Source organism: Heptranchias perlo, chromosome 15 (genome assembly GCF_035084215.1).
Source record: "Heptranchias perlo isolate sHepPer1 chromosome 15, sHepPer1.hap1, whole genome shotgun sequence".
NCBI classification, from domain to species: Eukaryota; Metazoa; Chordata; class Chondrichthyes; order Hexanchiformes; family Hexanchidae; genus Heptranchias; species Heptranchias perlo.
The window spans coordinates 46490136-46515844 of NC_090339.1; the positions used below are offsets into that span (position 1 = coordinate 46490136).

A 25709-nucleotide genomic window follows, 5' to 3' on the forward strand; every position below is an offset into this window, starting at 1 on the left:
CCTGAAGGTGTTTTGAAAAGGAAAAAGTAAAAAGAATATGATGTTTCTCAACTGATTATTATCACTCATTATCACTCAGTGTACAAGAATGGTTGAAGTGACACAATTCCATTTTCCACTGCCGTTCAAGAGAGCAGGGCATTAGCTGATTAACTCCAGCAAAGTAACATAAACGTAAGTGTGGAACGGCACCAAAAATATAATTTATCGTTTAATGTCAGCCCAAATAACAAATCACTTTTATTGTATTTTATGCTCATCAAAGTGAGGGATGCTAGTGCTGGGGAATGAAATTCTTTCCATTATAGGCATCCAGTGTCAGTGTCAAGCACTCCCAGGTCAGGTATAATACAATCCGATAGAGAAGAGGTCTCTCTACTAGGCTCCAACAATGAGCCTCAGTCATAATCTCAGAAAAGTATCCCCTACTGCACCAATTTGACATTTTTTCCAATTTTCACAGGAGCTATCCTGTTGCCACTCTCAGTGAGATTGTGAATTAGTACCAAATTAAGGGCAGGTTATTGTAGGCCCTTACGTACTAGAAACTGGATTGAGACTGGCCAAATGACTTTCATGTTGGACCCTTAGGGCTCAATTTTAGGGGTAAATTGCGGGTGCGTTGGGGGCGGGGGGGCTCCAAAAATCATGGAAATCCCATTCGGGTTCGGAAGCCGACTTCCGAGTTTCCCAGGGATCCACTGTGTGCGCGCGGGTGACCCGAAACCAGAAGTCCCGCCGGCAATTAAAGCCGGCAGGATGACAGTTAAAGAGCCAAATGTACCTCTCGATGTTCCCCTCTTCACCCCCCACCGATGTCCTCCTGATTTTCTCCTCACCCCCCGATCTTCCCCTCTTCCCCTCCGATCATCCACTCTCCCCTCCTCCGATGTCCTCCTCTTCACCCCCGATCTTCCCCTCACCCTGATCTTCCCCTCTTCCCCCTGATCTTCCCCTCTCCCCCCACTGATCTTTCATTCTCCCCCCACATCTTCCACTCTCCCCCACCACCCCGGTCTTACATTCCAGTGCCAGATGACGTCTCGCTCTCTGTCTTTCTCTCCCCCTCCTTGCATTGCAGCTCCTACGGCAGCTAGCCTGTCAATCAGGCTGGCTGCTGGGCGCGAAACACAGAGAGGGTGTTAATCATCAGCAATCAACATGTGATCGCGTCGGAAACGGTAAGTTTTGTTCATGCGGGTATGCCACGTGCACCTTCACCCCTCCGCTGCCAAACCACCGCTATTGCAAAATCGACCCCTTAGAGCCAGTAGACAGAGGGGATTAAATTACATTAGGTGAAAAGCAAAATACTGCAAATGCTGGAATTCTGAAACAAAAACTGAAAATGCTGGAAACACACAGGTCAGTTAGCATCTGTGGAGAGAAAGGAAAAGTTAACATTTTGGATCAGCCCCCAGATACTGACTGACCTGCTGTGTAAATTACATTGAGTTACATTAAAACTACAGCACAGAAACAGGCCATTCGGCCCAACTGGTCCACGTTGGTGTTTATGCTCCACACGAGCCTCCCCCCTCCCTACTTCATCTAACCCTATCAGGATACCCTTCTATTCCTTTCTCCCTCATGTGCTTATCGAGCTTACTCTTAATTGTTTCTATGCTATTTGCCTCAACTACTCCTTGTGGTAGTGCGTCCCACATTCTTATCACCCTTTGGGTAAAGAAGTTTCTCCTGAATTCTCTATTGGATTTATTAGTGACTATTTTACTTTAACTGTTTCTGAAGAATCCAAAATTCAAAAAGATTGCCAGGAGATCAGGTACAGAGCAATCACTGTTTGAGATTTCGCATATTTTGCCTAGGAAGGAATTTTTGGTTAATTTATGTTATGATGTTGCTATGTTTATCCATTCACCTTCCAGAAGACAGTAGAAATGTAGATGGAGTATGTGAGATCACAGTATCCAGTTTGTACAACGAGGAATCTTATTGTTATGGCCCTGGGTCACCATCATGTAACTAGATATTGGGCAGTAAAAGTACTCTTCAGATTGTACGTAGCGTGGGATCTGCTTATGAGAAAGACTGGTGATGCTGAACCTGAAGAATTGTCTGTTGCAGACCCAAAATTTATAACAGGAATCTTTGTTTAAATTCTTTTTCTTTTCAGTTTTGCCATTTATAGGTTGTAATTTGATTTGTGACTATGAAGATATCATCCTGTTTTGAGCGGGTAGTGCAGTCAGCTGAGTACTGAGCTCAAAGTCAAAAGGTCCTGCAGTCGAATGTTGGCAGGGCTCACTCAGTCTTTCATCCTTCCAAAGTGGACAGAATGAGTACCTACTCTTATGATGTGGGGATTAAACAGGAGACTGTAAGCACTGTGGAGTGTCTGGCATACTGTTCTTAATGTGATTAGACATTAAAAGATCTCGTGGCGCCATTTCAAACAAGTGCAGGCAATTTTCCAAGTCTCCTGGCCAATATTCCTCTCTCAACCATATACCACCAAGAACATATTAACTGGTCATTCATCTGATTGCTGTTTCTGGGTGCTGCCTACGTGATAACAGCCACTACACTTCAGATGAACTAATTGTACATGAAGCACTTTGAGGCATTTTGGATGAGGTGCAATATAAATGCTTCTTTTTTTTAATCTATCCTTGGATCCCCAAGTAAAATTTTTATTATCCCATGCAAACTCCCAGTACAGTGAAAGTAATTCAAATGACACTGCATAAGTGTATGTAACATGTGTAGAACACCAAAAAAGTTCAACCATTTCTTGATGCAGAAATTGTGTAAATGATGCGGGGGAGAGATTTTAGGCAGAACCTTGTTCCTTCGGGTATACACCCCATTCTGCACCCAATGTGGAATTTCAACAGGAGGGAGCCAGACACTTTTTCTGCCCCATCTCCTCCCTTCATAACATCACTCCAAAAGGCAAGACAGGAAATCCCAAAGGTTCTGCCTAATGAATGGCCAATGTATCGTATGCCTGTATAATGCAGGCATCTTATTGCACGACAGGTGCAAGTATTTCACAGTGGCAATCAATCTCAGCAATTGATTACCGTTAGGAAAGCGGGAACTAATCCAAGGATCATTTAAGGAGAGGTAAGTTTTTCCTTGGCCAGTTCGGCCAGAGCTCACACCTCCCATTCCCAAGACGCCAAGATGAAGCAGCAAGCTTTGCTCCAAAATAACAGACGCTCCACCTCCCTCACGCCTCCCCACCCCCACCCTCCATGTTGTGGGACAGGCATCCATGGAGCACTGTAAATGGCTTAGATGTCCACCCCTTTTATGGTAATGATCCCATCCCTAGTATTTGAGTTGGGGTCAGCACCAGGGCAGACTGGTGAGTTGTAGTCCTGCTTCACTGCACTTCCTGCGGCAGAAGGGCCTGACCAGAATTTCCAGGCTCCCATCTTTAAATACTCTCCATATGTACCATTAACCATCACTTACTGAGTCCGATCTGCTGGATCATACATCAGTTTATGGGAAATCTGTGAATTGATAGTTGATGCCCAAGCATAAATTCTGCAGTCCCACAATGAGCAGGATCCAATGAGAGAAATATTTGTCCTAGCGATAGTTGACTCCACTGTACGCTGTTATTATATCACCCAATATAGAAAGCAAAGAAAAGGGTCACAACATGCTGGGCGATCTATTTATACAACTGTTCTCATAACTAGGGTCCACTTCTAAATCAGCCTATTACCAAAGATATATCACCAATACTTTAAAACGTTAACTGCACTACAATTACACTATCCATTCTAGACATGAAAATATCAAAAAATATTTCAGTGGCTCTAAAAAGCCATCCAACCAAATTGATAAGTCATTCATCCACAGTTTGCTATTACACTTCTGAATTGTTCAAACAAGTTGAAAGTCAGTCTTAAAGAGGAACTTAAAGAGGGGGAAAGGAAGGGCATCCAAAACTAAAGTACTCTGGATGACTAAAGACTAAAGGTATAGAGATTAAAATGAAACAGAAAATGATGTCTTATGATGAATATAAGGTTCATAATACAGTAGAGAACCAGGCTGAATACAGAAAGTACAGAGGTGATTTAAAAAAGGGAATAAGAGGGGCAAAGAGAGAATATGAGAATAGATTAGCAGCTAACATAAATGAGAATCCAAAAGTCTTTTATAGACATATAAATAGTAAAAGGTTAGTCAAAAGATGGGTGGGACCAATGAGGGACAAAAAAGGCGATCTTCTTGTGGAGGCAGAGGGCATGGCTGAGGCACTAAGTGAATACTTCGCATCCGTCTTCACTAGAGAAGACGATGCTGCCATTGTAGCAGTAAAGGAGGAGGTAGTAGCGATATTGGTTAGGATAAAAATAGATAAAGAGGAGGTACTTAAAAGATTGGCAATACTCAAAGTAGAAAAGTTACCCTGTCCAGATGGGATGCATCCTAAGTTACTGAGGGAAATAAGGGTGGAAATTGCGGAGGCTCTGACCATAATCTTCCAATCATCCTTAGATATGGGGTCGGTGCTGGAGGACTGGAGGATTGCAAATGTTACACCCCTGTTCAAAAAAGGGGAGAGGAATAAACCCGACAATTACAGGTCAGTCAGCCTAACGTCGGTGGTGGGAAAACTTTTAGAGACAATAATCCAGGACAAATGAATTGACACTTGGAAAAGTATGGGCTAATAAATAAGTCAGCATGGATTTGGTAAAGGAAAATCGTGTTTGACTAACTTGATTGAGTTCTTTGATGAAGTAACGGAGAGGGTTGATGAGGGTAGTGTTGTTATGTTGTCTATGTGGACTTTCAAAAGTCATTTGATAAAGTATCACATAATAGACTTGTTAGAAAAATTAAAGCCCGTGGGATTAAAGAGGCAGTGGCAGCGTGAATACAAAATTGGCTAAGGGACAGAAAGCAGAGAGAAGTGGTAAACCATTGTGTTTCAGACTGCAGGGAAGTATACAGTGGTGTTCCCCAGATGTCAGTATTAGGACCACTGCTCTTTTTGATGTATATTAATGACTTGGATTTTGTTATATAGGGTATTATTTCAAAGTTTGCAGATGACACGAAACTGGGAAATGTAGTAAACATGTGGAGGATAGTAACAGACATCAGGAGGACATAGACAGACTGGTGAAATGGGCAGACACATGGCAGATGAAATTTAACGCAGAGAAGATTCTGGTAGGAAGAATGAGGAGAGGCAATATAAACTAAATGGTACAATTTTAAAGAGGGTACAGGAACGGAGAGATCTGGGGGTGCACATACATAAATCGTTGAAGGTGGCAGGACAAGCTGAAAACGCAAGCTGAAAAAGTTGTTAAAAAAGTATCTAGGATCCTGGGCTTTATTAATAGAGACATAGGGCCTGATTTTAAATATAGTCTTTTAATTTAAGAACATTAAGAATATAAGAAGTAGGAGCAGGAGTAGGCCATACGGCCCCTCGAGCCTGCTCTGCCATTCACTCAGATCATGGCTGATCTTCGATCTCAACTCCACTTTCCTGCCTGATCCCCATATCCCTTGATTCCCCTAGAGTCCAAAAATTTATCTATCTCAGTCTTGAATATACTCAATGACTCCACAGCCCGCTGGGGTAGAGAATTCCAAACATTCACAACCCTCTGAGTTAAGAAATTCCTCCTCATCTCAGTCTTAAATGGCTGACCCCCTATCCTGCGACTATGCCCTCTAGTTCTAGATGCTTTCATTGAAGTTTTTAGTAGACGGTCTCAGCCTGTCTCAAAAACCTGGGCTACATCTGGAGTTTTTACTTCACACCAGTTAAAAGAGAGCTTTCAATCCCATCTGTGCATTCTGAGCATGTGCAGTTTGCTGAATTTTCCAGCAAGCAATCTGTGCATCAACAGGAGTTGAAGCGTAGTGTCCCATCTTTGTGTGAGGATTTGAGAGTTACTTTGTTTATTCCCCCAAAAACTTTGAAAGAAACTGGAAATTGAAAGCTTTTATTTTAGGCAAATGATGAATCCAGAATCAGCCTGAGGAAAAACTGCACAAAAACCTTTGCTCAGGTCCTCAGAATGACAGCACTTCCATTTTGTATGCAAGTGTGCTTGTGTGTGTGTGTGTGTGTGTGATCACAGGTATGATTATGTACATGTATGTGTGAGAGACATTGCAATGGTGCATGTGAGATTATGTATGTCTCAGATTGTGTGAGTGTGATGGAGATTGTGTCTAATGTGTGTTAGATTATGTGTGTGTCAGATTGTGTGCGTATGAGAGAGATTTTGTATGGTGTGTGACAGGTTATATGTGTGTCAGATTATGTGCGTGAGAGATAGATTGTAATGGTGTGTGTCAGATGATGTGTCTCAGATTGTGTGCGTATGATGGAGATTGTGTAAGATGTGTGTCAGATTATGTGTGCGTCAGATTGTGTGCGTATGAGAGAGATTTTGTATGGTGCGTGACAGATTGTGCACGTGTGAGAGAGATTGTGATGGTGCGTGTCAGATTATGTGTGAGTCAGATTGTGTGCTGTGTTAAAATTGGATAGCCATGTGGTGAAGGATAGAATACTAGAGCCTGGTCTTTAGTTGCTTTCAAGCCTTTATTCACAGAGATTCCACTTACCCACACACCACACCCTAGCTAAAAGGATACAAGAGAGTCCCCAATTGATACCCACCACCTGAATACAATTAACACTAATTGATATAAATCATACAATTAACATGCTGTGAGAGAGATTGTGTATGGTGCGTGTCAGATTATATGTATCTGTGTTCATTTGTGGTCTGTGTTGCAAGTCAAAACAATTTTTCTCTGGAACACACAAACTGAGTTCTATTGAAGGGTCATGTTAATGTATCTTTTCTCTCTCAGATGCTGACTGATTTACTGTGCATTTCCAGAATTTTCTAATTTTATTTCAAATTATCAGTACTCACAGACTTTCTTTCAATCTATATAAAATATCATGGCTGTTTCTTTTTAAATTCTTTGCCACTGCTGGTACTCTACTTTAGTCTGATAAGAGAAACCAAATTGCAGAACTCCCAGCTGCATCAGCCTTCTTTTTAGAAAGAAGTGATATCCTTTAAGCTTTGTGCCAGCTATAAGGGGCTTTTGTTCGGGTTACATATATTACAACCAGACATACAAGTCCTTCAAACCTCAAAGGTTTCTTCCTCAAAGAGCAAAAACATCATTAAAGACCTGCCTTACAATTGTAAATCAACAACAAAGAGCATTTGGGAAACATACCAGTAAATATAACAATGCCCTCAATTTTCAGTTTATGTTGAGACTGCAATTTCGATTCGACTCAGGAGGAATCAGACATGTTGTTTAAAAATAAGTAAAGCCTACAAAAATTCAAGGCGTACTCCCTCTTTTCCCCCTTTGCTCTTCTCCTGAAGGTGCTGACTCATACTGGGGCACAGTTTCAAGCCATGTGTAAGCTAGGAAAGTGAGTTGCCAAGCTAATCTATTTGGAAGACATCACAGCTGAGCCCAGTGCTGACTGTCATCACCCAATGTCCATATGCCTGGACTTTTCAGCAGGAATAGTGATCATAGAATTACATAGAATTTATAGCACAGAAATAGGCCATTCGGCCCAAAAGGTCTATGCCAACATTTATACTCCACACAAGCCTCCTCCCACTCTGCATCATCTAACACTATCTGCATATCCTTCTATTTCTTTTTCCCTCATGTACTTATCTAGCTTTCCTTTAAATTCATCTATGCTATTTGCCTCAACTACTCCACATGGTAGCAAGTTCCACATTCTAACCATTCTCTGGGTAAAGAAGTTTCTCCTGAGTTCCTTATTGGATTTATTAATGACTATCTTATATGTGTGACCCTAGTTTTGGATGCCTCCGCAAGTGGAAACATCTTCTCTATGTCTACCCTATCAAACCCCTTCATAATTTTAAAGACCTCTACTGGGTCACCTCTCAGCCTTCTCTTTTCTAGAGAAAAGAGCCCCAACCTGTTTGTCTTTCCTGATTGTTATAATCTTTCAGTTCTGGGATCATCCTTGTGAATCAAGCGCAAGAACCCTGACTGATTATCCCCTCCCATGCCCAGGGCCATTGAGACCAATTGTAAAACTCCTATTGTTGCTGTGGCTCAGATCAGTTAACTGATTCAGCCCATTGTGTCTGTATCAGTGATAACTCTCCAACTAGAGCGATCTACTCAAATACTATTATGCTGTCCTTATATTCTTATATTTTTCAAATATTTATCCAATTCTCTTTTAAATTATGCTCTAATCTATATAGAAAAATATAAAAGTTTTGAGCCCATCACATTTCAAATGTTACACTTCAAACTGTCCCACTTTCTTACAGATGCATAATAGTCCTAAAAAATAGAGCCAGTCATTTCATGATGTTTTTACTGGTCTTGGGGAGAAAGGATTTTAAACCAACTGTTAGTCGAAACAGAAACAATCATTGTCTAATTGACCCCAGAATGCATCTATTTACAGCAATTAGACCTTGTGGCCTTAGCAGTAGAATAATACATTGTGTATTGCATGGTATAAGGCTTCTGTCTTTATTATCCAATATGCTGTGAGCAATGCCATGGAGATCCAGCAGTATTACAAATAATATCAAATAGCTGACAGCGTGAGAAAGGAATTCATTTAATCTTTGATTCTGCTGTCATTTATAAGCTGCTCAAGTTTGTCTTCCTCAGTTTATGTCATCTGCGACACTTGATTGATCCACTGGCTGCCATATTTTATCTTACAATCATCTGACACTGATCTCAGCTCCTACCTGTGGCCTTTCCTTCCGGATAGAATCTACAGGCTATTAATAGCCAAGCTTAGTATCAGTTACCTACTGCTTCTTAATTCACCTCATCTTCGATCCTTCACCATAGTCATTGACTTTTCCCCTAGGGTTTATTCATTTAAAAAAATTGGTATTAAAATACCACATAAGCAAATAAGAATGAGAAAAATGGCCATTTAGTCCATCATCTTGGACTTCCATTTTAGGTCCATGTAAGGGCCTGCTTGGAACATTTTTGTCACAGTCCTACTATGATATCAATCTTATATCCCTGTTTTCTTCCTTTTTAAATCTTCCAACTGAATATAAATTCATTGTGCATGGACCACTTAGTAATGATCCAACATATATCCTTATTACCTGCTACACTATTCATCTCAATTATCCTCTCACTTATGTTACCTGTAAAATTTGTGACCAGAGAGCTGGATGATATAGGGGAATAGGAAACAGAGCCGCAGAGATAAGCAGAAACAGAGACAGAAGTAGAGGGAGAACAGGGCCCCAGAGACATTTAGAGAGCAGTGCCTAGAGACAGCAGAAAACAGGCCAAAGATAGAGGGTGGGTAAAGCCAGAGATAAAGGAAGAAGCAAATCAGAGTTAAAGGGAACATAGGCCAGTGATAGAGGAGGTGATCGAGGCCAGAGATAGAAAGGGAACAGAGCCAGAGACTGAGGGAAGAGGACAGAACAGAACTAGATGTAAAGAGCGTACAGATCCCAGAGAGGCAAAACAAAACCAGACACAAATGGGAGATCAGAGCCAAAGGAATTTTGACAAGATGTGAGGAAGAAATAATGAAATGTTTAGTTTTACATAACAAAATGAGACAAATAGAGAGGCAGTGGCAGAGATGGGGGAGAGAAAGAGTCAGAACAAGATTAAGTGGGACCAGTGGAAGCTCCATTATCCACTATAATGAACGGAACCTGACGGATGACTGAATTTGACAGATAAGTAAATCTGGTTGATAACGAGAATCCCCAAACTTTGATCTTACAGGTATTTAGTACTATCCAAGGCATACACTAATAAACAGAATTTAATATTTGCTGGGCTATGAGCTTGACGTTATGTCAGGAAGGAGAAGATTGACATTAGTGTCTCTGCATTGAAGCAACGTCTTGTATGAAAATTTTGGCAGATAATTGGGAAGGCAAAAAATTGGAGCCTGGATAGTGGAGGTTCTACAATAGTTCCAACATAGGGTGGTGCCAGTCCAGCAATGGCATGATTGAGCTGGACAATATATATATAGACAAAAGCATTCAATTAACAGATCTGTCTTCACTTGATTTCAGACAGTTTTCAGCATAAGTTTCTGTCAAAATACAATTTAAATCTTGTAATCCTTTATGGCAGTAACAGTATTATCTACTGGTTTAATCACGATGATGGAGTCACTCATACACTGTGACTCATAGGAGTGACAATTGAACAACCTTGAATAAAAAATATGGCTTGATTTGATGGACATCACTCTTAAACTGGTTTGCAATCTGTGACTCTTGCTGATCATGAATGCTACTCCTAACAGTTCCTTGATAGTGACAGTTCTGAATCATGAGTATAACTCTCAGATTATAATCAAAATTAAACATTTTATATTAAATAAATATTTTGTTGTCAGTGTAACCATTATCTTGATTAGCTTCCAATAATCTAAGTTGTGATAGCAGAATTAAGAATCCTGCCTAAGGAGGACATTCAGCCCATATACTAACTAGAATTTTGGTTTGTTGATATCGAAGCAACAAGTCAGCTAGTTGGATCTTGGAAATCCATACAGAGGACACCAAGGGAACTATTAAGAGCTGTGGAAATTCAGATCTATTTTTTAATTAGTTCTAAATATCTTATGTGGTAAGTTTGTATTAGCCTTAAATTGGTTTGTTAGAAAATAAATGCTTTGAATGCTTGCATGGCCCATTTTATCAATGGGAAAGCTCTTAGAGGGGCATTATTATTATAGTAAGGAGCTTTCAGGCAAGCACAGCCTCTGAAATAATCAGGAACAACCTGCTCCAAAAATGCTACCTTGTTGGTGGCCAGGGATACTTTGCACTGCAACATCAACAGTATCCGTTTTCTGTGCTTTGATCTTTTTATTCAGACCATTATAGAAAGATAAATAACTTCTTCCAGGTGGCTTTGAAAAATAGACTGCAGTAATGTCCATGTTCATTAGACATGTGTATCTTTTATAGAGACATATATTAGTAAAGAAACTAACAGGGACTATAAGATGTTAACTTGGGATTTTTACTTTCCTATCTGCATCTATTATAGAATTGGCTTTATCTTGCTCCCTCTGGTTATGTTTTTAAGCAAAGCATGTAGATTGCCTATGTGATAACTATACAGGAAAAAATGACCCTGAAACCCTCTTTAAAACGTTACCAGTGCACTGGAGGTAACTGTTACAGATATCATGCGGGCACGGACTGCTTCATTATCTGAGGGGTTGCGAACAGAACTGAATACTGTGCAATCATCAGCGAACATCCCCATTTCTGACCTTATGATGGAGGGAAGGTCATTGATGAAGCAGCTGAAGATGGTTGGGCCTAGGACACTGCCCTGAGGAACTCCTGCAGCAATGTCCTGGGGCTGAGATGATTGGCCTCCAACAACCACTACCATCTTCCTTAGTGCTAGGTATGACTCCAGCCACTGGAGAGTTTTCCCCCTGATTCCCATTGACTTCAATTTTACTAGGGCTCCTTGGTGCCACACTCGGTCAAATGCTGCCTTGATGTCAAGGGCAGTCACTCTCACCTCACCTCTGGAATTCAGCTCTTTTGTCCATGTTTGGACCAAGGCTGTAACGAGGTCTGGAGCCGAGTGGTCCTGGTGGAACCCAAACTGAGCATCGGTGAGCAGGTTATTGGTGAGTAAGTGCTGCTTGATAGCACTTTGATGATTGAGAGTGGGCTGATGGGGCGGTAATTGGCCAGATTGGATTTGTCCTGCTGTCTGTGGACAGGACATACCTGGGCAATTTTCCACATTGTCGGGTAGATGCCAGTGTTGTAGCTGTACTGAAACAGCTTGGCTAGAGGCGCGGCTAGTTCTGGAGCGCCAGTAGTACCAGTAGTCCAGTCTGAGGGGATTACAGTCTCTTTCTCTCTCTCTTTCTCTCCCAGCTGTAAGGATCCTATGTGAATTGAGTTTAGGCAATGTCAATCAAGTTCCTAGTAGACATTAGTCCAAAACGCAAATTCAGGATTAATTGGTCTTAAATTGACAATCTTATTCAGATAGCACATAAGGATTGCTGGTGTAAGAAATGGAAATCTCAAAGTAGGAGTTGCTCTTCTGAGACTGAAACTTTGTTGGGGTAACATACAGTAGGCTTTACTCTGAATTTAACCTAAGATATAGCTGTCTTGGAGGTGATTGATGCTAATGCTGTGTGCCTGAAATGAGAAGCATTCCAATCTCTAGCACTAATATCCATCACCTTGATGAACACAATTTATTTTTTAAAAAACCTGTACCAGACCCACTTTCCTGTGAACTATGCTGTAGAGAATGTGGCTCAATATTAATTTCCTTTGTACCTGGAACCAATTATCCTGTACAAATTGTATAAATGAAGTAGATCAAGGTTAATGTAACTAGCATCCAGAGCATATTATCCTCGCTGAGCTCCAGGTATCACTGATAGTAGCTCAAAGTCATTCCATCTGATACTGGGGGAAAATTCATCCTGAATTGTTCCAGGTATAGATGGTCGGTACAACATTGTTAAAAATTAAAACGATAGTTTAGAACACAATCTCTGAAGCTGAAGAGTAATGTGCAAAACATTCAAATCAATATGGTACAATAAAATGTTACTATACTTCTCACTGGCTAATACACATAATCATTAAATATTGTGCCTGTGCCCTGTGTACGGGCATATTCAAGTACCAATAATTTCTTACATTTAATTCAGGTTGATTTAACTTTCAAATTGCCACTAGTGCGAGAGGTAGAAGAGAGAAATTCAAGAAGAGGTCATTTAGGGGACGTGGCTGGGCTTAGAATGCCTGTGGAGATGCTGAGATGCTCCCTGAGTACTCTTCTAATTGGGATGGTTTATTTCATATTCGGGCTGCTCACTGTTAGTGAAGTTGAGATTGTTAGAAACCACTTGCTAATAGTCATCAGAGAAGAGACATATCCTACCTTCAGTCACGTTAAAGTTGGATCGACCAAGGTTTACAAACGACATTGAGTTCCACTCTGTGATGCCTCTATGATTGACTAGTATCATAGCATCACAGTAGGTACAGCAAAGGAGGAGGCCATTCAGCCCATCTGCCTGTGCCAGTTCTTTGAAAGAGCTATCCAATTAGTCCCATTCCTCTGCTCTTTCCCCATAGCCCTGCAAATTTTTTCCCTTCAAGTATTTATCCAATTCCCTTTTGAAAGTTACTATTGAATCTGCTTCCACCACGCTTTCAGGCAATGCATTCCAGACCATTTCAACAAGCTGCGTAAAAAAATGTTTACTCATGTCGCCTCTGGCTCTTTTGACGATCAGCTTATATCTGTGTCCTCTGGTTACCGACCCATCTGCCACTGGAAACAGTTTCTCCTTGTTTACTCTGTCAAAACCGTTCATGATTTTGTACACCTCTATCAAATCTCCCCATAACTTTCTCTGTTCTAAGGAGAAGAACCCCAGTTTCTCCAGTCTCTCCACATAACTGAAGTCCCTCATCCCTGGCACCATTCTGGTAAATCTCTTCAGCACTCTCTCTAAGGCCTTGACATCCTTCCTAAAGTGTGGTGCCCAGAATTGAACACAATACTCCAGCTGAGGCCTAACCAGTGTTTTATAAAGGTTTAGCATGACTTCCTTCCTTTTGTACTCTATGCCTCTATTAATAAAGCCCAGGATCCCATATGCTTTTTTAACAGCCTTCTCAACTTGTCCTGCCGCCTTCAACAATTTGTGTATGTGCACCCCCACCTGTGTGTGAACCTGTTTTTTCTCTCAATTTCATCCCAATCTCTCCTAAAGATGCAAACACTTACTGAGACACAGTTTCATGGGTACTGGGAAGCCTGCTCACACCTTGACTAAGTGGTCATTCTTCATGTGTTAGCCTGGATAGTGAGAGTTGGTGGACTATTCAAGCGAGGGGTTAGGGTTGCAGAGGGGTGGTAGGGGTGAGAAATCAGTGCTATGCCTAATACTCAGCTGACATGTATACAAGTACATTTTCCTTTCAGGAGTCACTAAATAGGGATCAGGGCCCCGATATTACCAGGGAGGCGGGTTGGCAGCGGGGTGCCGACTGGGCGCGTGGGTAACCTGCCCAGTAAAATCGGTGGGTTCCCCACGCAATCGCGAGTGAATTGAAGCCACTTACCTTGGCTTCTGGGTTTCCCGTTGGAAACCTGCGCAGTGGGCGGACTTCGCACTCGCATCACAGACTGTCAGCTGGAGGAGCCCTATTTAAAGGGGCACTCCTCCAATGCTGCTCCTGCAGCAAACAGCCAAAATTACAGCATGGAGCAGCCCAGGGGAAAGGTTGCTCCCAAATTTAATGATGCCTCACTCCAGGTCTTACTGGATGGGGTGAGGAGGAGGAGGGAGATCTTCTACCCGGCGGGCGGGAGGAAGTGGTCTGCCTCTGCCACCAAGAAGGCCTGGTTCGAGGTGGCAGAGGAGGTTAGCAGCACCAGCAACATATACCGCACCTGGATACAGTGCAGGAAGCACTTCAATGACCTAACTAGGTCAGCCAAAGTGAGCACACCTACTCATTCTCCTACACTCCGTCTTTCACATCACTGCCTCCATCCCACAACTCCTTCTGCACTGCCAAATCTACTCTATCACATCACTTCTCACACCCACTCAAACCTCATCCTCAACTTACCTGCACTTACTCACCTCCCCAGTACTCATCCCACCACTACTACTCAACCCAATCCTCATACAATGTCATGGCTCTGTCTCATACTCACCCTCTGATGCATCTCTTTCATGGTCACCCTCACCCAACCTGCCACTACCTGTGCTGCAGCCACAGGGGATGCATCACGTATGAGTAGTAGGAAGCGTAAGACAAAGGTTTCATGAGCACAAAGGGGATGCACAAGGGTGTTTGATGTTTTGTCATGTTTTTTATTTATATTTGATTTTGGTTCAACTCACATTAAATATTACATTGTCACCACTACTGCCATGTCTTGGCCATTCTGGACTGGCTTGTGCAATAAGTCCCTTTCATGAGGTTCTCCATGAACACCCACACTTGATGCCACCCATTGGATCACCCTACAGTGGGTGTATGTGTAGTTGCATGACTATTTTGTGCAGGTGCCTGTGGCGCAGCACTTGGTTGTGGAGCTCCACGTGGCGGAGGTGGATGGCGTGCCTGGCGAGGCTGGTGATGTTGCTCATCCTCGGGTGAAGTGATGAATGCAGCCATGACGCCCCCCCATCCTGACGGTGTGAGTTTGAGGGGGTCCGCAAAGTAGGTAAATGTGTTTGCACAGCAGAGTTTCGGGTATAAATTAATAATTTTGAGTGGAAAGACAAAGGTGTTGCAGCCAAAGCTTTGTCTGAAGTGACAGAGTGCCCTGCTGCAATAAATGAGGTATTCCCCCCAACTGTCAAATAATCCTTTGCATCTCCCACTGGCTGCTGGCTGAAACATGTCTGCTCCAACAGGAAGTGTTTCCCACAGCTCGGGAAACACACTGAGGATCCTTCAAAATTGCACCCCTGCCAAAATCTCCTGTCAATGAGGTCTGTCAAGTATCTCAACTAGGTAAATAAGTATTTAAATTGTCATCCTGCCGGCTTTAATTGCCGGTGGGAGTCCCGCATGCGGGAGCTGCACACGCACCCGAATGCGTCACTGGGGAACCCAGAAGTGGGCGGGTTGGAGCTGGGCTCCGGACCCGCTCCGGGACTCCCCGATTTTACGAGCCCCTCCGCCCCCAACGCACCCGCTCGACCATCCTAAAATCGACCCCCAGGTGTGGGAACTTTGGTCGATTTTCCCCCTCCCCAGTCCAGAGTGGTGAGGCCAATTGTAGCACTCCAAATGTCATACCCTCAAAGATCAGCTAACTCAGCACAGATTGGGAATCAAACCTGGGGTGCTCCTGATTGTGTGTAGCTCTGTGTCATGCTGGCCAGTGTACTTAAATCATATCGACAGAAGATTTCCTCTGATACCTTAAAACTATTCTTTACGATTTTGCTACAGCTAGTGTGCAAAGGGAATTTCGCCCACCCACAAAAAATATTCAAGACACTGGAAGTATTTTGTGAGAAAGCAGAAAATAAGAATTGCAGCATGATTATAAATAAAAAAAGCCACAAGTAAAACCTAAAGGAGAAGGTAAGTGTACCTTTCTTTCTCTCTCTCTGGTAAAGCAAAATAATTAGAAAAGTTCTTACCTTACAGCAGATATTTAATTTTAAATTGAATTTCTCCTATCCCCACAGAGACCAATGATTTGGGAAAACAAATTCAAATTGAAATGTTGAAATGATTTTTCATTTAATCATGATTGGTGGGAGAAGGGTACTTACACTGAAAATGCTCCTCCTAACCTTTGCCGTCTGCTTTTAATGATCGTTTTTTTACATTCAAGAGTTGATCAATTATGACATGAACCATCATGCAGCACAAGGAGTGCTGATTCAGCTGAAGCATTCAACACTGAAATTGGATTCTTGATTTAGCAAAGAGCAGAAGAGCTCAATCCTGGCACTAAAATGTTTGTGTTTTTCCTAAACGTGGATCAAACAACTGCCTGCGTTTTCTCGATTCACCCAAGTACATGGGTGAATCTATCGTATACTCTATCAAATTTATTTAATCTGCTAAAGGAAAGTTCTGCATAAAGGCTCCCTGATTCCCAAAGCTTATCACGAAAAAACTCCAGAATATGCATCCATTCATGCATCTTCGCTATTCAACTTTTTTTTATTCGTTCATGGGATGTGGGCGTCGCTGGCGAGACCGGCATTTATTGCCCATCCCTAATTGCCCTTGAGAAGGTGGTGGTGAGCCGCCTTCTTGAACCGCTGCAGTCCATGTGGTGAAGGTTCTCCCACAGTGCTGTTAGGAAGGGAGTTCCAGGATTTTGACCCAGCGACGATGAAGGAACGGCGATATATTTCCAAGTCGGGATGGTGTGTGACTTGGAGGGGAATGTGCAGGTGGTGTTGTTCCCATGTGCCTGCTGCCCTTGTCCTTCTAGGTGGTAGAGGTCGCGGGTTTGGGAGGTGCTGTCGAAGAAGCCTTGGCGAGTTGCTGCAGTGCATCCTGTGGATGATACACACTGCAGCCACTGTGCGCCGGTGGTGAAAGGAGAGAATGTTTAGGGTAGTGGATGGGGTGCCAATCAAGCGGGCTGCTTTGTCTGCTACCCTTAACGGGCAGCAATATCCCGCCCACCCCCCACCTCCAACCTATGTTGGCTGAACAGTTCTATAGCACATATATGAAAGCTGAAGAACTATGTCCTGAAATTGGTATGACCTCATTTGTAACATGTCTACATTTTTATATATTATTAACTGGTCCCTCCCTCTCCACCGCACTTTTAATCTAGGCTCACATTCATTTTTACCTTCCTTCCAGCACGTGTATATAATGTTGAGATGGTGTGTGGGATTGGCAGGTTACCAGACGTGATGCTAAAGGACTGTATATTCTACACTTTGTCAGTATCAGCCTTGGCTTGGTGGAAGTACTCCTGCTCCTTAGTCAGAAGGTTATGGGTTCAAGCCCCACTCCAAAGACTCGAGCACATAATCTAGGCTGGCACTTCAGTATTGCCCTCTCGGAGGTGCCATCTTTCAGATGAGACATTAAACCAAGTCCCGTGGATGTAAAAGATCCCATGACACTATTTGAAGAAAAGCAGGAGAGTTCTCCCTGTGTCCTGGCTAGCATTTATCCCTCAACCAACACTTAAAAACAGATGATCTGGTCATTAATTTCATTGCTGTTTATTGGGCTTTGTTGTGCACAAATTGGCTGCTGCGTTTCCTACATCACAACAATGACTATACTTCAAAAGTACTTCATTGGCTGTAAAGTGTTTTTGAATGTCCTGAAGTTGTGAAAGGTGCTATATAAATTGAAGTACTTTCTTTCTTTGGAGAGTGTGCTGAAAACCCAAGTCTTCCCAATTTCAGGCCTGTGTTCAGTAATGTATTGATTAAGAATGGGGGGGGGTGACACCAAATTGGGGGGTATCGTTAATGCTGAGAAGGATTGCAGCAAAATACAGGAAGACAATAATAAACTTGCAGAATGGGTGTGTAATTGGCAAATGAATTTCAATATAGATATAGAACCAAAGGTGACATGAGGAAAAACTTTTTACACAGCGAGTGGTTAGGATCTGGAATGCACTGCCTGAGGGGGTGGTGGCGGCAGATTCAATCATGGCCTTCAAAAGGGAACTGGATAAGTACTTGAAAGGAAAAGATTTGCAGGGCTACGGGGAAAGGGCAGGGGAGTGGGACTAGCCGGATTGGTCTTGTCTAGAGTCGGCGTGGACTCGATGGGCCAAATGGCCTCCTTCCATGCTGTAACCTGTCTATGATTTCTATTCTATAAGTGTGAGGTATTACATTTTGGTAGGAAGAATAAGGGGGCCACATACTGCTTGGATAATAAGAGTCTAAATGGGGTAGATGAGCAGAGGGATCTGGGGGTACAGATACACAAATCACTAAAAGTAACACTACAGGTTAATAAGGCAATAGAAAAAGTAAACCAAGCACTGGGGTTCATTTCTAGAGGGATAGAATTGCAAAGCAGGGAAGTTATGATAACCTTGTATATAAACTTGGTTAGACCACACTTGGAATACTCTGCATAGTTCTGGTCTCCATATTATAAAAAGGATATTGAGGCACTGGAGAAGGTGCAAAAAAAAATTACTAGGCTGATAGAATAGATGTAGAGAAGATGTTTCCACTTGCAGGGGAGACCAGAACTAGGGGCCATAAATATAAGATAGTCACTAATAAATCCAATAGGGAATTCAGGAGAAACTTCTTTACCCAGAGAGTGGTTAGAATGTGGAACTCGCGACCACAAGGAGTAGTTGAGGCGACTAGCATAGATGCATTTAAGGGGAAGCTAGATAAACACATGAGGGAGAAAGGAATAGAATGATTTGCTGATAGGGTTAGATGCAGTAGGGAGGGGGAGGCTCCTGTGGAGCATAAACATCGGCATGGACCTGTTGGGCCGAATGGCCTGGTTCTGTGCTGCACATTCTATGTGATTGTATGTAATGGCATAACCATTTGGAATTGGTCCAGTGCATGTCCTGAATTTTGCCTATTCTGAGCTGAGAGCGACAAATTACATCCTCATAAGCTGCACGGTGTAAATGTCCTGCAAGCTATATCACAGCACCACATAGGCATAGGAGCCTGCAGTATCGTCTCCCACTGCCCAAAGGCTGGGTACAATCATCTATGAAAGGTCGGGGAGAGACAAAAAAAAGAGAAAGAGATGAGGAAAGGAAAGTGAAAGAAAGAAGGCAACACAAAGGAGAAACGAAGGAAAGAACCTCGTAACTTACCTGTCACTGTTCCAGTGTGTTGCATGTAGTTGGTGTCAGGCAGACTCGTGTACGTGTTCTTATCGAAGGCTGATTGACTGACGGCTCTGTCACACCAATGCAGAACCGTACCTACGTTACTGACCTATCGAAAATCCTGCTCAACCAAATATTTCTGCCAGGTTTTCAGATGGGCGCATTGTGCTGGCTTTTATTGAAGGTTCTGAATGGAAATCCAGTTTATAGCTTTGCTATCTTGATGGAGAATAACGCGACCAGGATCTGATGGAGAGGGACTGAGAACAACAAACCTTCACTCCTGCACTTTTTCAAGGAAACTGAACCTGTAGGATATAATAATATTTTCTATATGTTAAAAAAACGGTGTCTTACGATAGATCTCAACGCTGGAAAAGTTCATATTCACCATCGCCATGTGAATTTTAAACGATTTGGAATCCTACGATCACCGGCGTTTTACATTTTACAGTATTGCGAAGTCTTCCAGGATGACAGCGTTAGAACAAATGCTGCATTTAAAATCAAAAGAAAACTGCACAGTACCGATTTATAGGGAAGAACTAACGGTGAACCTAGCGTGCAGGTAAATATAAATGTCTTGTCCTATTCCAGTCCGTTGGATATCTTTAAAATAAAAAAAAACGTTGTTTAAAATAAGAATGACAATTTTTAAGGTTTGGAATGATCCCATTGCGGTGCGAAGCAATTGTCGGTTATTTTTCAACGCTCTTGTTGGACACATAAGAATTGGGTGGAGTTGAAAATGTTATATTTAAAAAAAGCATCAAGATGGACCCATAGGACACTGAATCCTAACCAGTACATCCAACACCAGACGGTGCTGGCGTCTTGGACTGGGTAGGTGTGAGGTCTGGTCAGATGGACCTGCGTGCAAATGCTGGCATGAAAAATCGTAGGCAGTATTAGTTGTAGTTGCAATTATTAAGAACTCATTAACATTCATGTTCTACCCATAGATTCCTTTTCCAAGTCAGCTGAGTCAATGAGAGGGGAAATAATCAACCCACTGAGCTTTCATATACCCGTTTAGAAAAAATGCTGCACTGTGGACAGATCTCGGGGTTTGATGGCTGAATCTGAATTACTTTGTGGAATCCAGGCGTGTAAAGTCCCATTGATTTTTGGCTAGCCTATTTTTGGGGGCTTTTCTAGAAATCTCACTGGGGGAAAAAAAAAATCAAGCCTCACAGTCCCACGGCACTTGTGAAATTGTTCACTGCTTTGTGTTTGAATGTTCAGCCTTGTATTATTTTTTAATTGTGTATAAAATGTAATTTTACTGCGTGCATCTCGCAATAAAGCAGCTAGACAACAATTTCAGCATCTAACATGCCACTAATTTATGAACTTTTTTTTATGGTGTTGATAATATGTCGAGGTTATTTGGGTCCACCTTCTTGAACACTCAATAAACCCATTTCTGGGACTGTAGAAGTACACCCCCTCCCAATTAAAAGGTACAGCTTAGCTTTTTGTCAAATACCACATGCAGTGAGAAAACTAACGAGGACTGGTTTTAAAAATCCTGTGAAAGAAAATATCCTGACTATTTACTTAGCCTTTAACGAAATACGCAATCGTGTCTATTATATTCCTGAAAATTTCCATTTACCCGTAGGCAAGTAAACATGCACAGCTGCTTTTGTAGCCAGGGATTCTGGTCTGTTACTGCAGTAAATAGTACGGAGTCTGAAGGCTGGGAAGCGGGCTTGCATTAGATTTAATGATGAATTATTTGTTTAAGTATTAAAAATGGAATACTTAACCAGTGTTAGTAAACATACATCCTGAGGATTTGACATTAGTGAAGCAGAGTTTCTATATGGGACTGAAGGGGTTGAAAACAAACGAATAACCTAGGATGGATGAACTATACTCTAAGGTACTCGGAGACTAAGGAGGAGATTTATGAAGCACTGACTGTCATATTGAGTGAGTGAACATTGGGGAGGTTCTGACAGAATGGGTATAGGCAAATATAGTTCCCATATTCAACAGAGTCACACCTGCCAACTACAGGCTTGTTAACCTCAATAATAAGAAAACTAACAAATCAGTTATTAGAAGCAAAATGGAAAATGCCATGTATGAAAATAACTTAATAAAGGATAGACTTTGGAAGAAACAGATCTTGCCTGATCAACCTCATAACTGATATCCCAAGGTGATGGGAGGAATCCATATAACATGATGGGGGTTACGGTTGTAACTTCAGCAGAAGAGCCATGGAAATCCCAGAAAAACGGCATCAGTGTTTCCACAGTGCTACCGCTAAAGTTACTGCAGACGAGCAAGAGAACCCCCACAGAAATTCACCCCATATACCTAAACTTTCAAAACTATTTGATAATGTAGTGCATGAGAGACTCCTTTTATAAACTAAGTTCAGCAGGTATCAAAGGGTAAAATATGGAAATAGATTAGTAACTAACTAAAGGGAAGTAAAAGGAATAGAGCATAATCATAAGGGGTTGGTAGATCACAATGGTGGAGATAAAAAGCAGGGTGCCCCAGGGGTCTTTGTTGGGACCTCACCTGTTCCTGTTGACCAGGAATTACAGTCTCAATGCAAGGTAATTAAATTCACAGATAACATGAAGCTTGGGAGGGGAAGAGTCAGGTAACATTTTGCAAAGAGAGCTCGACATGATTTGCACTTGGACTGATAAGTGGCAAATGAAATTCAATATGGACATTTGGAATTGTGTATTAGAAGTAAGAATAAGAGACACGTGTACTCCACAGGTGGGATAGAACTTGATCAAGGACGTAGCTAAAAGAGTTAGTTAGCTTATCACTCACCATGTCTAAACAGAGTGATGACAATAAACAAGGTTGCTGCGTAATATTGCCAAATCAATTCAGTTCAAATTCTCAGAAGTCATGCTGAAGCTGAACAGTATTCTTATCAGACCACACTTGGAGTACTGCATACACACCTCTGATCACTGTAATATATAGGGCCCAGAGATTGTGCACAGGCAAACTATGGGGCTGATCACTAATGTCAGAGGCAAGAGTTACGAGGAACATTTTTCTAAGGTAGTGCTCTTCAGCCTCAAAAAGCGATATCTGAGAGAAGACCTTATAGAGGTATACAATATATTTAATGAAAGAGAAAGTAATACCGAAACATTATTTTCTGATAAGATAGGACAGCAAGTCAAGAGGGTTCAAGTTCAGACATGTCCAGAGCAAATTTAGAGCAGAGATCAGGAGCCATTTCTTTATACTGAGAGTGGATCAGTAAATGGGTTGCTAGGAAGGGTTATTGACGTCAGGGCACTGAACTCATTTAAGAAGTAGTTGGATGCTGTAATGGAAAGGCTGTAGGGTTGGTGTTTTGGAAGGACGAAATAAAAATAGCCGTTGACATATGAATTTATCTTGTGAATTCAATAAAGTATGAGTTGAGAAGTTCAAGACTAGCCTATCAGAAAAAAGACATCTTTCTTGTTTTGATTCTTACCTGCAGAACTACCAGAAAAAGCAGGTACAAAAGATCATGCTGGATAGGAGAGGAAATTAAATACTATTGTCAGAGCCACACACTCACCACTATAAATTAAGGACAATAATACTTAAACAATACTACTGACAGTTGGATATAGCTTTCTCACTAGGCATATTGACTGTTGAGTTGCTGCTGGAAGATTGTCATCCAGCACTGCAACACAGCTAGAGGATAAAACAAGGATAATACCACAACTTAGCTAGAATTCTCTCTTGACCTATTGGATGAGGTACTGGAAAGTTTCCAGGGTTTCCCAGAAGAAAGAAAAAAGGGAAGCTGTCTAGAAGAGTGAGTGACAGTGGGATTATGGAAATACAATGAATGACATTGAGAGGGTGAGGAATGACAATTCCCCAAAGTAATTAATGGAAAGCATTAGTCACTCGGTTCATAAATTTGTAGCATGTTTATTTTAAAAACAGAAAATTCTGGAAATATGACAAGGTCAGTATCTGAAAGGTGAAGGATTTAACTCTTGATCAGAACACAAGAGGGAAATGAAAATCACAATGTAAAGAGAAACAGAACTTCTTCTGAGCAGAAATAGCAGGAAGCTTGGTGGCAGGAAATCAAATAGTAAAAAGAAAAAGGAAAGCCGTGGACACTTGTAATCTGAAATAAAGACAAAGGAGTAACATTTCCACAGGAGGTTCTCCCAATTTGTTGCCTTGACTTGACTGGAACCCCTGGAGAAACAAAATAAACAGATCTCCCACTGAAGTTACTGCAGGAGATTGGGAGGACCACTATGGAAATTTTACCCCAAAATATCAGAAAAGCACAACAGTTGCAGGATTTGCAGTGTTTCTTTTTAGGTCTCATATGGCCTGTTACAATTCAGGCTTTCTCCCAACATTTTTTTATTTGCATTCATAGCAAAAGGCAGTTTCCATAAGCAGACTGGCATCCCCGAAGATCTGAATCTTACAACCTTCTGGATACCATATAATGGATAGTGTAGTGCAGAACTAAAAACTACTCTTTCTATCACAGTGTTAATTATCAGAGACCCACATGGTTTACCAACCATGTACTCCTGTATGCTCCAAAAGGCAGAAAATAACACAAGGTCAGACTTTATTGTTCAGGCTAAAAGTAATAGTCAGATTTATTTACAAGGAATATGAGGGAGATTTTCCACTTCTCATGGTGTTTACAAGTTTGCAAGCACTTACATTTCAAAGGCATGGTAATTTTTGATGCATTTATCTTATAAATACAAGCAAATGATATCACTGTGGCAACCTGGCTGGCTTTGTGGCCTGCTCTGCTGATGTAAATGCCTTTAATATATTACTTACCTCAGGTGCCAAGGGAAAGGACTTAGAAAAAACAGGTAACCAGAAAGCATTTTAGGGCATAAAATTATAGAAAATACAGAAACTATTCAAGGCATGCTGGAACTCTACTTTTATCACATGTCCATGTTTTCCTGACTTAGCTGGCAGCAGTCTCACCTCTGAGCTAGAAGGTCGTGGGTTCACTTTGTGACTTAAACATATAATCTAGGCTGCAGTACTGAAGGAGTGCTGCACTGTCAGTGACGCTGTCTTCCAGATGAGATGTTAAATTGAGGCACTCAGGTGGATGTAAAAATATTCCATGGCACTATTTGAAGAAGAGCAGAAGAGTTCTCCTGGTGTCTTGGCCAATAATTATCCCTCAACCAATATCACTTTAAAAAACAGATTAACTGGTTATTTCTCTCACTGCTATTTGTGGGACCTTGCTGTGTGCAAATTGGCTGCTGTGTTACCCTACATTAAAACAGTGACTACACTTCAAAAGTATTTCATTGGCTGTGAAGCACTTTGGGACATGCTGAAGTCATGAAAGGCACTATAGAAATGCAAGTTATTTCTTCTTTCTTATCTAAATATCTACTTACAGAAGAATATCTCGGGGCCTTCCAAAAAAAGCTATTTTGCCTTTTTATTCATCAGCTTTCTCCTCTGCCCTTCCATTGGACTCACTGATTTCTTGTTCAAGGGGCCGTTCTTTACCTGTGGGACCAGCAGTGTCTGTTGGCAGACTATTCGACTGTGGAGCCATCACAACCAAGCAGGGGTCACTGCATAACAGGAGCAAGAACTCTAGCCTATTTTCCCTTCCCTAATCTAGCGGTACTAAGGCCAAATGTGGTATCCCCAGTGCATACCCTAGCTGGGATCATCTAACTCAGGATGGATCAGAGTTCTAATCTGGGACCTACCTGATGTGTACAACTATTTTTTTTATTCGTTCATGGGATGTGGGCGTCGCTGGTGAGGCCAGCATTTATTGCCCATCCCTAATTGCCCTTGAGAAGGTGGTGGTGAGCCGCCGCCATGAACCGCTGCAGTCCATGTGGTGAAGGTTCTCCCACAGTGCTGTTAGGTAGGGAGTTCCAGGATTTTGACCCAGCGACGATGAAGGAATGGCGATATATTTCCAAGTCGGGATGGTGTGTGACTTGGAGGGGAACATGCAGGTGGTGTTGTTCCCATGTGCCTGCTGCCCTTGTCCTTCTAGGTGGTAGAGGTTGCAGGTTTGGGAGGTGCTGTCGAAAAAGCCTTGGCGAGTTGCTGCGGTGCATCCTGTGGATGGTACGCACTGCAGTCACAGTGCGCCGGTGGTGAAGGGAGTGAATGTTTAGAGTGGTGGATGGGGTGCCAATCAAGCGGGCTGCTTTGTCCTGGAGGGAAGGTCATTGATGAAGCAGCTGAAGATGGTTGGGCCTAGGACACTGCCCTGAGGAACTCCTGCAGCAATGTCCTGGGGCTGAGATGATTGGCCTCCAACTGAGTCATTCCAGGAACCTCCAGTGAAACATCTGCAAATTACTAGA

General features: G+C 42.1%; 1 protein-coding gene across 1 annotated transcript in view; it reads left to right on the top strand.

Annotated features, from left to right (window-relative positions):
* The first annotated feature begins 19842 nt into the window (after positions 1 to 19842).
* The window catches only part of LOC137332747 (short transient receptor potential channel 5-like), a 70084-nt gene continuing 64217 nt past the window's right edge, over positions 19843 to 25709 (top strand). The window contains exon 1 of the mRNA XM_067996684.1: positions 19843 to 19930. The gene's annotated coding sequence lies outside the window, so the exon portion shown is untranslated. The remainder of the gene's footprint in view (positions 19931 to 25709) is intronic.